We start from the raw sequence: 14,446 nt of genomic DNA on the forward strand, positions 1-14,446 counted from the left end.
CGATTACTGTTCTGTCTGGGATGACTGATTTTGACTATCAAGGGGAAACAGGATTGCAGCTGCACAATGGAGGTAAAGAAGAGTTCTCCTGGAATACAGAAGATCCCCTAGGGCTTCTCTCAGTTCTACCGTGCCCTGTGATTCAAGTCAATGGAAAACTTCAACAACCCAATCCAAGGCAGGACTCCCAGTGGCCCAGAAACTTCAGGAATAGAGGTCTGGGTCACCCACCTGACAAAGAACCATGGCCAGCCGCAGTGCTTGCTTAGGGGAAAGGGGACATGGAAAGGGCAGTGGAAGAAGGTTGTGATAACTATGAACTATGACCACGTGGCCAGTTACAAAACAAGGACTGTGGCCTTATGAATATTTCCTCCCTGTTTTGTTATGAGTATGTTTGTATTTGCACAAGAGCAAATGTCTTGTTTTCCTCTTATCCCACAATAAATTGTATTGTTCAGGTTATAGTATTTAAGTCATAGGATATGGATTTTATAAAGACATATAGAAGCAAAACAAACAAAAAGCAAATGTTCCCTAAGGACTCGCATCCTGTTCTGGAGAGATGCGGTGTGTTTCCGGTTGTATACAGGACAGTTGAGTATTGTCGAGTGAAACATATGTCTGTTTTGTGTTGTATTTAGAAATTAAGCCTGCTTCCAGGTGATAGGTATAGCTGCCAAGCTGACAAGGGGTGGACTGCAATGATTAAGTTCTCATGTCGTCTTGACCAGATGATGGTGCCCGGTTGTCTGCTCAGTCAAGCATTGGCCTGCAAATGAGACAATACAATCAGTTGAAGACTTTTATGGAAGAAGAGACACTTCACTTCTATACCCAGTGAGCCTCTCTTATGGAGTTCATTGAGACTCTTCATCAGAGCTGCCAGCTGCACAGCCTGCCCTACAGATTTTGGACTCTTCCATTCCCACAGTTGCATGAGACATCTTTATAAATCTCATATTTACAGATATCTCCTGTTGCTTCTGTTTCTCTTGTGAACCCTAACTAACACACAGGGAGAAAGCAAGCGCTGTGCTTAGTATGGCATGGGACTTTTGGCCCCCAACCTTCAAGACAGTAGGTTCCTATTGTTTAAGCCGACCCCTCGTGGTATTTGTCATCGCCACACCCGCGACCCTAGACAAGGTCCCAGACCCAATTCTGATACAAGAAATGGTCCAACCTCAAGAGAGTTAGTTTTGAAAGGGGAATAGAAGGTCCTGCCAGCACCCTGGAGGCTCGCACCTCCTCTGCACAAGTCCCGCTGGCCCGTCCCTAGATGAGCACAACCTCAAAAGCTGGGCACACGCCCTCCCACCCTCAGGAGATTTCCCGCCCCTCTGCCTGCATCACCCCTCACCAACACACACTCACACACATGCAAACGCATTCACGCACACACACTAACACGCACATTCCCACACACACATGCACATACATTCATCATACTAACACATATTCCCGCACACTCACACACATTTACACACACACCCATATCCTTCCAAACAGACGTGACAATAATTCTTGTGCAATAGGCTTGGGAGCCTCTCCCAGATCAAAGGATAAGCAAAGGGGAGCCAGGGCCCCAGCCTTCTTTGTCCAATTACGTTTCTCTTGAAGCCGGGGGCTCTCTGGGCAGTGGAGAGGGAGGCAGCCCCTGGTGAAATTACGTGGCTGAGCTGGTTAGAGGGAAGCAGAAAAGAGATGCTGCAGGGACTTGTGCCCCTGGAACTCCTCACTTGGAGAGGGGTCGTTGGCGAAGGCTGTCCTTCCCCCCCCCCCCCACTGCCGCGTGCCCATGCCTGCCTGGCACCTCCCCCCACTCTGACCACCACGCACTTCATCAGAGGAAGCCTCGGTTCCCACAGCTGTAACACGGGAGGGATACTGTCATAAACCTTCACAGGTTGTTTCCTGCAAATCCCATGGCAGAGTTTTATAAAAAGCCTTTTGCAATCCGTTCGTGTGTGTATTAGAAAACACGGGCGTCATTAAAATCATCTCGTCTGTGAATGGGGAGGAAAAGATGGCTGATTCAGGGAACTGCGGGTGAGGCCGGGAGATCTTTAAGCTCAGCATGGAAAAGATTCCCGAGGCCGAGGGAGTGGGAGCGAGCAGTGAAAGGGAGGCCTGAGTCAGAGGCGCATAATGAAAGAAGAGTGAGTTGTGAGGCGGGCACCACAATTTCCGTCTGACCCAACCCTGCAGGGCCCAGCAGAGCCCGCGCTGAGGTCCCCTTGCTCCCGCCTCCCACTCCAAGCCACTTCCAGTAAAGGCACTGTTTCCATGGGAACGCAGGCCAATTATTCTACTTTGCAGAAAATCACACGCCAGCCAACTTGGCTGGAACACAGCACTTCTACAAAGCTAAAACTGCCTCTCGGTTTTTTACCTCACCCATGACCACATGTCTCTGAGCAGAGAAGTGGAGAAGTGGGCCAGAGCACTCCCAACCCAAGAGAGCCAGTGAAGGAAGACAGTGCAGGAGAGAAGCAGGTGGGCTCCGGGAGATCTGCAAGCTAAAGCAAGAGTGGGGTGGGGACAGAGACCATTTGATTCCATTAAGTCAGCATTTGAGGGCTCAGACCCTGTGCTAGAACAGGGGATGCAGAGATGCTTACAGTACCTAACTATACCTTCAGGGGCTTAGAGTCCAAGGAACAGATCAATAATGAGTGCCAAGGGCAGCAAAAGTATATGCTCAGAGTACTAAGAAGGATGAAGAGAGAATAGGGGAAAGCAACTTGGAGGAAGCACAGGAGGCTGGGTTTTGAGGTATGAATAGGAGTTTGCTGAACAGACAAAGACTGGAGGCCACTCGGACACAGCAAGAATTCCTTCCACCACCCAAACTTAGGGCAATAGGTCCCCACATCACGCCCCAGAGGTCTCCTCATTCCGGGCCATTGAGAACTTCACTCTTGATTCTCACGAAAACCAACAAACGCACTAAGGTTGGGACCAAGCAGGAAATCCGTCAGGCCAAGAAGGAAAGAACTTAACAACAATGATTTGAATCCTGCCTTGTCCTTTCAGAAGACGCACCAAGCTCTCGGCTCCTGGTCCACACCCCAGCAGACCCCAGCAGGCACTGTTCTTCTGCTCATACTACAATAACATGTGAGAATGCGCACCTCCTGCAGGCAGTCCGCCCTGCTTGCACACTCTAACCTCTGGGACCTGCCTTGGTTATTCAGGCACTGACTGCACAGAACTCCTGGGTTAGGTGTTCTGCCTACCCAGGTCACCACGGCACTCTCTGGGTGTCATGCACACCTGCCAATCCACAACAAATCACAGACACCTTCTCTGAAGGTTCCACACCTTCCCAGCCCCGGGGAGATATGCCTCTGCCCTCTGGGGAGGTTCTAGATAGGAAGGGAGAAATGGCGTGGCAGCCTCCTGGGCAGCCCCGTCTCTCCATCACCCCGGCTGTGTCCCGGACAGGTCCAAGCAAATGTTCTTTCTTTGGCCACACAGGCGGCTCAGCACCAGCAAAGTGATTCTGGGGTTCCCTGGCCTGGCATGTGCACCCCAAGACTCCAGACCCCCAGAGAGCAACTCCAGACACCCCCACCCCCCCGCCAAGGATGCCTCCCGACTCCCCAAGGGATCCTCCAGACTCCCTGAGGGGTCTCCAGCTCCTTCTGTTTCCTCCCTTGTGCTTGGTGCAGGGCTGGGCATGTGTGAGATGCCCCATAAACGTGTGTTAACAAATGAGTTATTGCATAAACCCCAATATAATGGCCCGCCTCTGAGACGCCTCAACTCTCCTCAGCGGTTAACGTTTGCGTGCCGGAGAGCAAGGGACTCATGTGTTTCTGGATAGGAAAACCCTCAGCCAAGACCTGGGGAGACCATGAAGGACATACAGGTGACGAGAGAACAGCCAGGTAGGGGACCCAGGCTCCAGGGAGCATGCGTGCAGGTGGAGCTGGCCAGTCCGGAGGAGAATGGCCAGGGCTGGGGACACAGGCACAAAGTGTAAAATGCGGCCCTGAGTCCCAAAGGGGTGCAGAAGGGGCTGAGGCAGCAGCCCAGGGCCACCCTATAGGCTCGGTGCTCCTCCCAGACCACCCACCCTCCCCCGTGCATGGGAGAAGAACGCCCGGGAATTCCCAATTGTCCCTGGATCCCTTCCCCAGGCCAGAACCCCACCATTGTCTCTTGGGACCTTTCCTTGTTGGCATCTGCTGGGATTCTCCAGCTGCAGAACTTCCAGGCCCTCGGACACTCCACACTCCCCCTCCACTGCCCAGACCACAGCAAACGTCGCTTTGGGAGCTCAGGGACTCAGGGACAGGGTCAGGACCTCCCCACCCCCACCCCACCCCCAACTGCTGGGAAGAAGCAGCATGAGATGAAACACAAAGCATGTCTGATACATGGATGTGATAACCCCGCCCCACCTTGACCCCCCACACACACCTTGCGCACCCCAGCCCCATCGTTGCCCCTCCCGCCATCACCTGCCCCACTTGCTCTGTACTCCAGCTTGATCACATTTTCTGAACCAACAACTGGAACCCGTAATTTGGCAAAGGGTTTTTGTGCTCTCGCTGGGTATACAAGGACGCCTGAAGGATGAGGTTTGAATGCCAAGATTGCAGGAAAATGCAAATTCCGCAGGTGGACCAGACGGCGAAAGCAGGACCGTGCTGGGAATCCAGACCGATCCCCTGGACAGACACACGGGCTGGCCAACCCAGACCCCAAGTGCCACCCCTGCCTCCCCTCGTCACCTGGACCCTGCACTGGGCGCAGGGTCATCCCTCCAGACCAAAGGCCCACTGCTGGCGGTGAGGACCAAGCCCACCTCAGGTTGGAAGCCAAATGGCATAAATCCCCGTGGCAGCAGGCCCCTGACCCCAGCAGGACAAGTGGGCAGACTCCAAACGGGCTCCTGGGGCTCAGGTGCAAATGACCCTCTTTGGAAAATGTGGCAGGGGGCGCAGAGTGGCAGTGGAGGGGGGGGTCTTCATGACGGGAAGCCACGGCTTGTTTGCATTTGCTTTTGAAGGCAAAGCTCTTGGCAATGAGGGAGCTCCCTGGCTGCCTCCAGGTTTTATAGGAAGGGTGGGCTATTTTGGTTCCCAGTGAAGCTGAGGCATCATTTTCTGGGTATCTATTTGGTTTGAAGAAGGATGAATCTCTTCCTTTCTAAAACAATAAAAAGGTGGCTAATTAGCACGTAATCGTTAATGGATAATTTCAGAGGGGGGTGAGCCAAGTTCAGAACAGCGTTCTGCATAAATTTGCATTTAACTGAACTCCTTCTTCCCCCTCTCTTCTGTGATTTTTTTTGTAACTATAATTATTTTAATTGAGATCTTCCCTAATGCAAACAAAGAACAATGTTTGGGGGGAGAACTTGGCTTCTGGGGGAGGCCAGGCCTGCCCGGGCCCCGCCTTTCCCGAGTCAGCTTCCAGCCCCCCCTGGACCCTCAGCTCTGGCAGCTTCTGTCTGCCCACCCTGTTCTGCCTCTCGGCCTGGCAGACCACAGGACCAGGCAGGGCCGGCTTTGTATGCGTGTGTGCGTGCACACTTATGCATATGTGCGTGTGCATGCCTGCTTGTATATGTGTGCGCGCGCATGTATGCATGCATGCTTGTGCATGTGTGTGCATATGTGTGCTTGTGCATGTGTGCTTGTGCATATGTATGTGCATGCCTGCTTGTATATGTGTGTGTGCATGTGTCTGTATGTGTGAGCGTGTGATCTTGTGCGTATGGGTGTGTGCATGCTTGCTTCCTCATCTGTAAAGTGACAAGGTTGCCCTTGACCTCTGATGGGTCCCTCTGATGGGGACTGAATCACGCCCCCCACAAAAGGCACGTTCAGATCCCAGCCCCTGCTCCCGTGGGCGTGAACCTGTTTGTAAGTAGGACATTCGAAGATGTTATGAACTAAAGGGCACCACCCTGAATGGGGAGTGGGGGGCCTTGATCCATTCTGGCTGAAGTCCTTATAAACAAAGGCACTTGGACCAGGAATGGGAAGCCACAGGAGCAGCCAGAAGCTGGAAGTTAGGGGAACCCGGAAGAGGAAAGAGATGGAGGGTGGATGTACCCGGCCTGGTATAGATGGGAGTGGTGGGTCCTTGGACTCTCCCCGCCCCATCTCATTCTGGGGTAGGGGCCCGTCCTAGGTGGGACCCCCTTTTGGTTCAGCCCTGGGCTCTAGCAAGCCAGTGGTCATCTTCTACACTTCTGAGCACCGTTTCCACGATGCTGGGTCTGCCTCACTCTCAGCCCCAGTCCCTGGGCTTCTGGTTATCACCAGCTGCCCGCCCGGTCCCTGATCCTCAGAAGCATCTTTCAGTCAATGGATTTTACCCTGAACTTTCCTGGATGCCCATTATCCCTGCTTAGGTTTCTTCCTCTGACAAACACACAATGCAGGTAGGCAGGTGCATGTGCATTTGGACAGGCTGGGGGCTCTATCCCGGGATAAATACCTGCTGAGACAGGACCCCTGCCTTGGAGGATTTCCCAGGCCAGACTCATAAACAGATCTTCTAGCAGGAGTCCAGAGCTGTTGTGCCAAAGAGCATGGAGTGAATCCCGAGGGAGCTCAGGGGGAGCCAGAGGTCAAACCTAGGTCCCAGTGTCACAGTCAGTGAGGAGTAACCCTTAGGATCTATAAGGCGCATCCAGCCACCCTTGCCATCGGGGTCCTACACATGCCAAATGCAGCACATCCAAGGAGCTGCGCTGACTCCAGGAAGAGCTCCCTGCTCAGTGAGAGATTTCCCAGTCCCATGCGGCCAGCGCGGACGCAGGTCCCATTCATGGGCGGCCAGGCCCTGGGAGGGCACAGTGACCATCACAAGGTGGGTCCCCCTGCCACCCGCACGGCCTAGCCCCAGTGAGGGGAGCTCACTCTGCAGCCAGGCTCAACGACCCGGCACCAACCTTTCTCCCAGGAGTGCCGCGTGACTCAGGGGGGAAACTCCACCCTGATTTTTACATTGTTTTTATAGAAAAGTTCCTTTCTGCCAAAAGGAAAAAATTAAAATGGGAGCGGCCTCTTTTTGCAACCCCTCTGGGAACTGTTCTCCTCTCCACTGAGCCCTTCTGGTCTGGCCTGGGAGGGTCTCCCTTTCCCCACTCCTGGAAGCCCCCAGCTGCCTTCCTTTTTGGACTCCCAGGCAGGAAAAGAATTGGGCCGCTCAGGGCGGTGGGTGAGTATGAAGGGAGAGGAAATGAACACCCAGAATGTAAAGGGAGAGGCCGGGACCACCTCTAGCCCCTGCCCCCAGCCCGCAGCGAGGAGCACACTGACCTCCGGACACAGAGCTGAGGGCTCCGATTTAAAAAAAAAAAAAAAAAAAAAAAGACCTTCCTTGAGTTTCTGCAGCCTCCAGGGCCCCCAACCTTGGAGCATTGCTCCCTTTCCTCCCAAAAAGGCCCTGGGGCCTGACCTCCCTCTCCTCCTGCTGCTTGGAGAAACCCACCAGCAGGTCCTGCACTCCAGCCACCGCTAGAACACCCCAGGAACCCTCGTGGAGCTGCGGGCGTTTTATATGCCCTTTGCAGTTTCCTCTGACTCACGGAACTGCGGGGGGAGGGAGGGGGAGGGTGGGGGAGGGGGAGGGCGGGGGGAGGGGGCAGCTCTTGGAAACAGCCCTCTTCTCTATGCCCGCCCAGAAGGCCCCAGCAAACGAGTTGCAGAGCTGCTGCCCCAGCCTGTGGCTGGATGGCTGCCCCCTGCCAGCACCCCGGGCACAGCTCAGCCCTCCCAGCCGGGCGCTCTGCCAGTCTCCCGGGCAGGCAGCGTCTTCCACCTACCAGCCCTGCTCAGGTGAAGGGGTGGGGTTGGCACCTGCGCCAACCTAGGTTGAAATGAAGGTGCATTTGCATACCGAGGGAAGGGACAGAAGATGACCTTCACTGCTTCTTGCCAGCTCCAGAGGGACCCAAGGGAGAGAGGGGAAGACCGGAGTAGGGTCTGCTTTACATAAGGAGGCTGGAGAGGGGGTGGGCGTGAGAGATGTCACAGGAACACCCTGCCCCCAGGGCCCCCTCAGCCCTTTCCCTGCCTGGGCTCAAAGGCCAGGTTTCCAACCTCCAAGCACTGCAGTCTTTCTCTCCTGCCTCCAGACCCCACTCTGCCCACGGAGGCGGCAGGGCAGTCGTGGAAGGAGTTAATGCCACCCTGTAACCAAAGCAGCTGTCAATCAAAACCCCACACCATGTGGGTGGATAAATTCCCCAGCTCCCTCGCTCCTGCGGTGAACTCCGGGCACATGACACCCCAATTGCCCGCGGTGGTAGCAAACTTCCAACGCCCCTCTCCTTTGCTCCTCTCCTTTCGCTGTCTCGTTCCCAGCTCCCTGCGGATGCTTCCTGGAGCCACCTCCCAAATAAGCCTTGAGTCCGGGGCTGCTTCTGAGGGAACCCAAAATAAGACAAAGGGAAAAGGTGCTGTCACAGCCCCCTCCTTCCCTGTCCTGCTTACACAATCTCTCCTGTTTCTCTTCGGGTTTCTTGCTTGGTGGGACAGGAATTGTCCTCAGCAAGTTTGCATTTGCCTCATTTTGAAGCTGGTGTGTGCCCAGTTGGTGCTGGGTGGCCCTGTCACCCCATTTCTGCTGCCTTCTGTCCTGTTGTAAGTCTTGGCCAGCAGCCAGCGTGCCATGAGTCAACAGTGAATGTGGCTGCCTAAGAGAGCTGATGCGGTCAGGGGCTCATTATTAAAAGGACTGTCTCCTGAAGAAGGGAGGAGGTAATTCTCACGCCTCCACCCCTGTCTCACATCCCCTGAACTATTATTTTGTTTGGGAACCGGGAGTAGAGACTAAAGCAAATTCATACGAGCATACCAAGTAGGCAAGGGAATTTGAAACCGGCTTCTTTGAAAAATGATTGGGACTGGAAACAAACTCGGGAGGGTCAAAAGCTATCTTGGAAAGCTGTGCAGCTGAAAAGGAAACAAACTCGCTCTGTGTGACCCCAGGTGATAAAACTAGGATGTATATGGGCAAGCTCAAAAAAAAACAGATTCCAGCCTTGTACACGAGAAAATATCCTAGCAGTCAAAGCTGTCTTAAGATGGCATTGGCTGCCATTGAAAGGTACTGATCCCATCACTAGAAATTCAAACACTGGAAAGCCAGTGGTAGGGAATATTATGGACAGGGCTCAAGTGTAAGACCAAGGCTTTGGGAGTGCCTCAGACTAGTTTATAATTTGATGCCATAAGCTAACGGAATGCTGCCTGTTGGATAGGATATTCTGCAGCATTCATTGAGCATTTACTCAGATGCAAGCTGAGCTCCAATGGGGAGACGGGGCAGCGAGGTCCGCCAGGGGCAGCAGCCTCAGCCTCTCGATGATCCAGCTGAAAATGGACAGGCCCAGGTCAGCGGATAACTGGACACCACCACGGTTGCTCCTCAAACTTCCTCCCTGGGGAATCTCAGCCCCCTGTTCCACCTCCCGTCCGGGCGGCCGTCAACAGGTGCCCTGTCCTTACAAGCAATGCCGTCTCCAGCATTGCTGGGAATGGTGAGCTCTCTCCATTTTGTTGCACTTTGGGGTTTCACTTGAGGCCCCCGATGTTGGGGTGTCCCTGCCAGGTTGGCACCTCCTTGACCCCAAAATCAAGTGACACCTTGTTGCTGGTCACTCAGCTGCCACTGGGGTTGATAGGGCCAAACTGCCCCCTCTCTGGGGACCTCAGGATTTGCCCTCTGTTCTCGGGAGGCCCTCTCCCAGCAGACCCTCCGATCTGTTTGGAGGGTGGGGCAGCACCGGCAATTTTGAGGTGGCCTCTACAGCTCCTCTTGGACCTGAGATCCCAAAAGGCTGAGAAAGGAAGGTCTCCCACACAGTCTTCACCCCAGCCCCGGGCCCCAGATCCTGGAAGCCGCTGCAGCTCCCATTTGCTGAGCAAGGGTCACCAGTCTCCCCAACATCACCAGAGCCCACCAGGACCAGCTCACGTCTCCCCAGCCTGAACCTGGCCACGCCCCGGGAGAAGCTTAGAGAAGACTTCCTGCACGGGTAAGAACCGGAGCAGATGGGAGGGCATTAGTCTGACCAAAGCAGGACGATTGTGGTTTGCTGCCCCCTCCTCCTGCCAGCCCCTCCCTCTGGCCATCCAAAGCAGCCCCCACCCCAAAGGGTCTCTCTCTGAGCCTGCAGCCCACTCAGCCCTTCCTGCCCCAGGGCCTCTCAACAATCCCCCCTGCTCCAACCTCCCCAGCCCCCTTTCTTCTCTGCATTCCTCTTGACTGCAGGCTAGAGGGAAGCCACCTGATTGAACCCACCCATCCCCTTCACTCCCCCAGGAGGAACTGTGAAAGGCCTCGGAAGGGGCAGAGGAGACCAGGGAGCGCCCCACCTAGCGTACCCCTAGGGTGCACTTCTTCCCAGTGGGGCACGAGCCCCTCCCTTCGTGCCTGACAGCTCCCCCAAGGAACGGCTTTTGCAAGAAGACAGAAATGGGGTGCTCTCAGCAAGACCACGGCAGAGAGGCTCCCTGGGCGGGGAAGGGGTGGGGATCCAGGGCGCCTGGTTTCACCCACCTCACCGGACCCCGGCCTACAGATATAGGATGGGGACAGAGTCCCAGCCCTTTCTCGCTTCTCCTTGTCAACGGAAATGTTTTGGCGGCGGCAGAAATAAAGTGAAGGGGCCCCAGAGCCTTTGCCAAAGAGGGGGATCGTCCTCATCTCCCAGAGAGGCCACCCTCTGATTTCCTCGCTCTTCTCTCTGGACGCTGAAGGAAAGGCGAGTGTCCCCGCCACCCCCCCACCCCCCCCCATGCAGTGGGCGGGCGCGAAGGGCTCCCGGGAGGCCCGGTTTGGCTTCTAAAGGAACAGGCTTGAAGCCAGCTGTGCAGGTGGACTCGACGGAACGGAAGCTTCTCGAAGAGACTGTGCCCCTGGCAAGGTGCCCACTGTCCCTCCAATGTCCACAAGAAACTCTGTTCAAATCTGCTGCATTCTTGAGCCCTATCGTGGGGAGAAAAACTCGCAGCAGATAATAAGCGTCCTCTCTGCACCCGGCTCTGGAGGGCACCCCTGGGTGGGACAGGGCCCTGACCTCAGGCCACTCTCCATCTGGCCGGGACCACCCTCCCCGGCTGGGAATGCTGCTGGGTCCCACGAGTCACGAGGGTAAGAGAGGACACCGGAGGTGCTGGCAGGCCAAGTCCCTTTCCTTCTCCTCTTCTCCAGCTCGCTGAGGGCTCCCCACAGGGGATCTGTGGGGATCCACCCAGAACAGAGCAGGGGACTCCCCGCAGCTGGCTGTGAGCAAGTAGTGTCTGAGGTAAACCCCAGAGAGCTTGGCTCCCTCTCCAAAGCCTCTCACCCACCAGGAAAGCTGTCAGAGCCGGCAGCCTCTGCGTGATGTGCAAGGAGGGGCCACAGCGTCCCAGATTCGGGCCAGCTTCCTTTTGACTATTAATTTGTCTCCTTTGCCCTTGCCCTGGGCTCACCTCCACCTTCAAAGCACTCTATGGATAGTAATTAATTAGTGCAAATACAGGAGTGCTGGACTCACCTGGTACCAGGTAATGATGATGCTGGATCATCAGAGATGATGAAACCTTCCAGAGCGTTCCTCCGGCAGTCAGCGCCAACTTTTTCCCCTGCACATCTGACCTCAGGACCTGGGAGGAGCATGGTGAGGTGAGAGGCTGGTGAATTTTGCAAGCGTTAGAAAAAGAAGCTCCTTCTGTTGCCCCAGGAGTCCACGGCAATTGCTGGTCAAGAGGAAATGTGGCCGAGAGATTCAGATGGCCGAGATGCGGGTCAGTTCGGGATGGCCTCTGAGGTCCAGGGACTCATGAGAGGGACCCGAGGCCCCCCTGAGTGCACAGTGGTCAGAGCTCACTTCGGGCCAGGGCAGACCCTTCTGCAGGGGGCTCTGGAAAGAGATCCATGGGGCAAGGCGCCGAGCTGGGAGCAGGCTTCCACACCCTGCCTGGGTACTGAGAAGCACAGGGATCCCTGAAGTTGCTTCTTTCATTCATTCACTTGCTCAACAAGTTCTCTGAGTCATTAAAAATAGAAAGAAAAAAAAAACAAAAAACAGTGGGTTCCCATTCTTTGGGATAGCTAGTTGTGTTCCATAAAGCCTCTGCAAACACTGAATTAGCAAATGTGGAACCAGCCAAGGTTGACCTCAGTGGGGATTTTTCACAAGTGCATTTCTATGAATGACCAGGAAAGCACCTTTTTAACCTTTTTTAGTGAATTTAAGCGAATTCATCAGACGCGGAACTTGCGAATAATCAGGATCGACTGTTTCTATCACCTCACCAGCAAATCCTGGCACACTTGCCTTCGGAATTATCCAGAACTGGCCACTTCTTGCTTTCTCACCCCCACAGTCGGGACCTGAGAACTAGATGACGGCAGGAATCTCTAGACATGTCTCCACGCCTCCCTTTGCACACATGCATGCACACACACCATGCGTGTGCACACACTGGTGCGGCTCCAGCGCTACTGGCCCTCCCGAGCTCAGGGAACCCAGCAGCTTCCATCCTGGTCAGAGCATCAAAAGCAGTCCCTGACAATACACAAGCGGCTGAACGTGGCCATGTGCCGATAAAACTTTATGTATAAATAGAGGCTACTGTGAGTGGGATTTGGCCCACAGGCTTTAGTTTGCCAACCCTTGATCTAAAGGAATGACCTCTGCCACGTTTTCTCCATAATCCTTATTACCCCCGATGATGCATTTATTTGTCTGTCACCTGTCTCCCCCACTGGAATGTCAGCTCCATAAGTACAAGGACCCTCTTTCATTTATCACTGTGTCTCTGAATCTTCCAATAGCACCTGATCTTGACATATTAAAAATAAATAAACAAAAAGCCCATAAACTGGTTTTTTTTAATGTTGAAAGCAACAGACATCACAGTTCATGTATGTTGAGCCCTTACATGCCAAGTCAGTGAGGAAATGGAGGCACAGAGAGGTCAATTAACTTGCTCAAGGTCACAGGCCAACAAACTCGGCAGCCCAGTTCCAGAGCCCACATCTCAACCCCCTTACCATGGAAGGGGAGGACTGGAGTGGGTCAGCATCCACACATGCGGCCCCCAGGCCGGCCCTTTCCCATCTCACCTCCCTGGAGGACTCCTTCCTCCTTCAGGCGATGAGCCACTCTGCTCTTGAGCCTGGGCTCTGCCCGGAACCTCCAGCCCGGCCCAGGAGACAACCGCCGATGGACCACGAAGGTGCTTGGGTGTCTTCCTTTCCTGCTCCTCCGAAAAAGGCCAAGCAGGCAGGGCCCAGCTCTCACCCCTCCCTGGAACACTTGGGCAAGTATCTGATGTCTCCTAGTGGCAGGGGGGATCTTCTGACTCTGCCCACACCCCCTGAAAAGCCACAAATGCTTCAACTCAGGAAGAGAAAAGAAACTATGATTTGCTACAAAGGGTGATGAATAACTGTGAATAGATGCTGGCCACCTTGTGAGCTTGTGTCTCCTGAGTTCTGTTCCTTCCTATCTTCCTCTGTCTTTTTACCCAGAAATTAGCCCCATAGCTGCCTGTTTTCAAGAAACCACAGTTCTCTTCCACCTGCCTGATACCAAGGACCAGCCTCGTGAAACATCAGCAAAGATTCGGTAACTGCAACTTTTCAGGGCGGTTGTCTGTAATGAGAGAAGGAGGGACAGGTGTGGATAGCCAGGACCAGCTCCCGGAGGCTCCAGCCTCAAACCCAAAAACCCTATCCGGGCCTTATTTGGAAGGGAAGCTCTCCAAGTCTCCGAGATCCGTGCATGAGTCACCCGGCAGGAATGCTGGTGACATTTCATAACAAATAATGCCTCACCTCCTCTCAATTGACCTGCACAAACATGTGCCTGAGTAGGACCCATGTTTTATCGATGAGGTCCGTGAAGCCGAGGCAGCTTTGCCCCAGGCCAGCCCGGGAGGGAGCAGCCAAAGCAAGCAAAGAAGCCAGACTCTGGCTTTCACCCCAGGGCCCCTGGACTTTGTCATACTCCCTTTTTGTAGGCCAGGCCTCAAGCTTCCCTGATGCAAGAGAGATATCCATGCAACATATCACTTCACAAGTATTCATCCAGCCCCTATTGCATGCAAGAAAACAAACTCCGTGTGATGAGGTGAGAGATAAAGGTGAGTAAGGCACGGCCTGGAGTCTCAGGGTTGGAAGACAACTCCTTGTAGGACAGTGGGTCTGATTGTTTGGCCGATGCACCAATCTCTTTGGCAACACTTTGTATCTATTGTGTAACCACATCGTCCACAAACTTCAGCGGCTTAAAACAACACTCGTTGATGGTCTCACAGTTTCTGTGGGTCAGGAGTCTGGGCGTGGCCAAGCCACGTGCCCTGCTCAGGGGCTCATCTAACAGCTGGAATCCAGGGCTTGGTGGGGAAGGACCCCCACCCCCACCCCAGGGCACATGGTGGGTCCATGTCAGCTGTGGGGAGCCAGAGGGGGGCCG

The 14,446-nt window shown here is 54.4% G+C and overlaps 1 long non-coding RNA gene across 1 annotated transcript; it reads right to left on the reverse strand.

The window, feature by feature from the left end:
* Positions 1 to 386: 386 nt before the first annotated feature.
* On the reverse strand, positions 387 to 13,221 carry LOC143686115 (uncharacterized). Its single transcript, XR_013176911.1, has 3 exons — positions 13,093 to 13,221; positions 11,519 to 12,010; positions 387 to 772 (listed from the first exon to the last, which is right to left on the reverse strand). It is a non-coding gene; the product is annotated as an uncharacterized LOC143686115 (long non-coding RNA).
* Between the last annotated feature and the right edge of the window lie 1,225 nt (positions 13,222 to 14,446).

Source organism: Tamandua tetradactyla, chromosome 6, assembly GCF_023851605.1.
Source record: "Tamandua tetradactyla isolate mTamTet1 chromosome 6, mTamTet1.pri, whole genome shotgun sequence".
NCBI classification, from domain to species: Eukaryota; Metazoa; Chordata; class Mammalia; order Pilosa; family Myrmecophagidae; genus Tamandua; species Tamandua tetradactyla.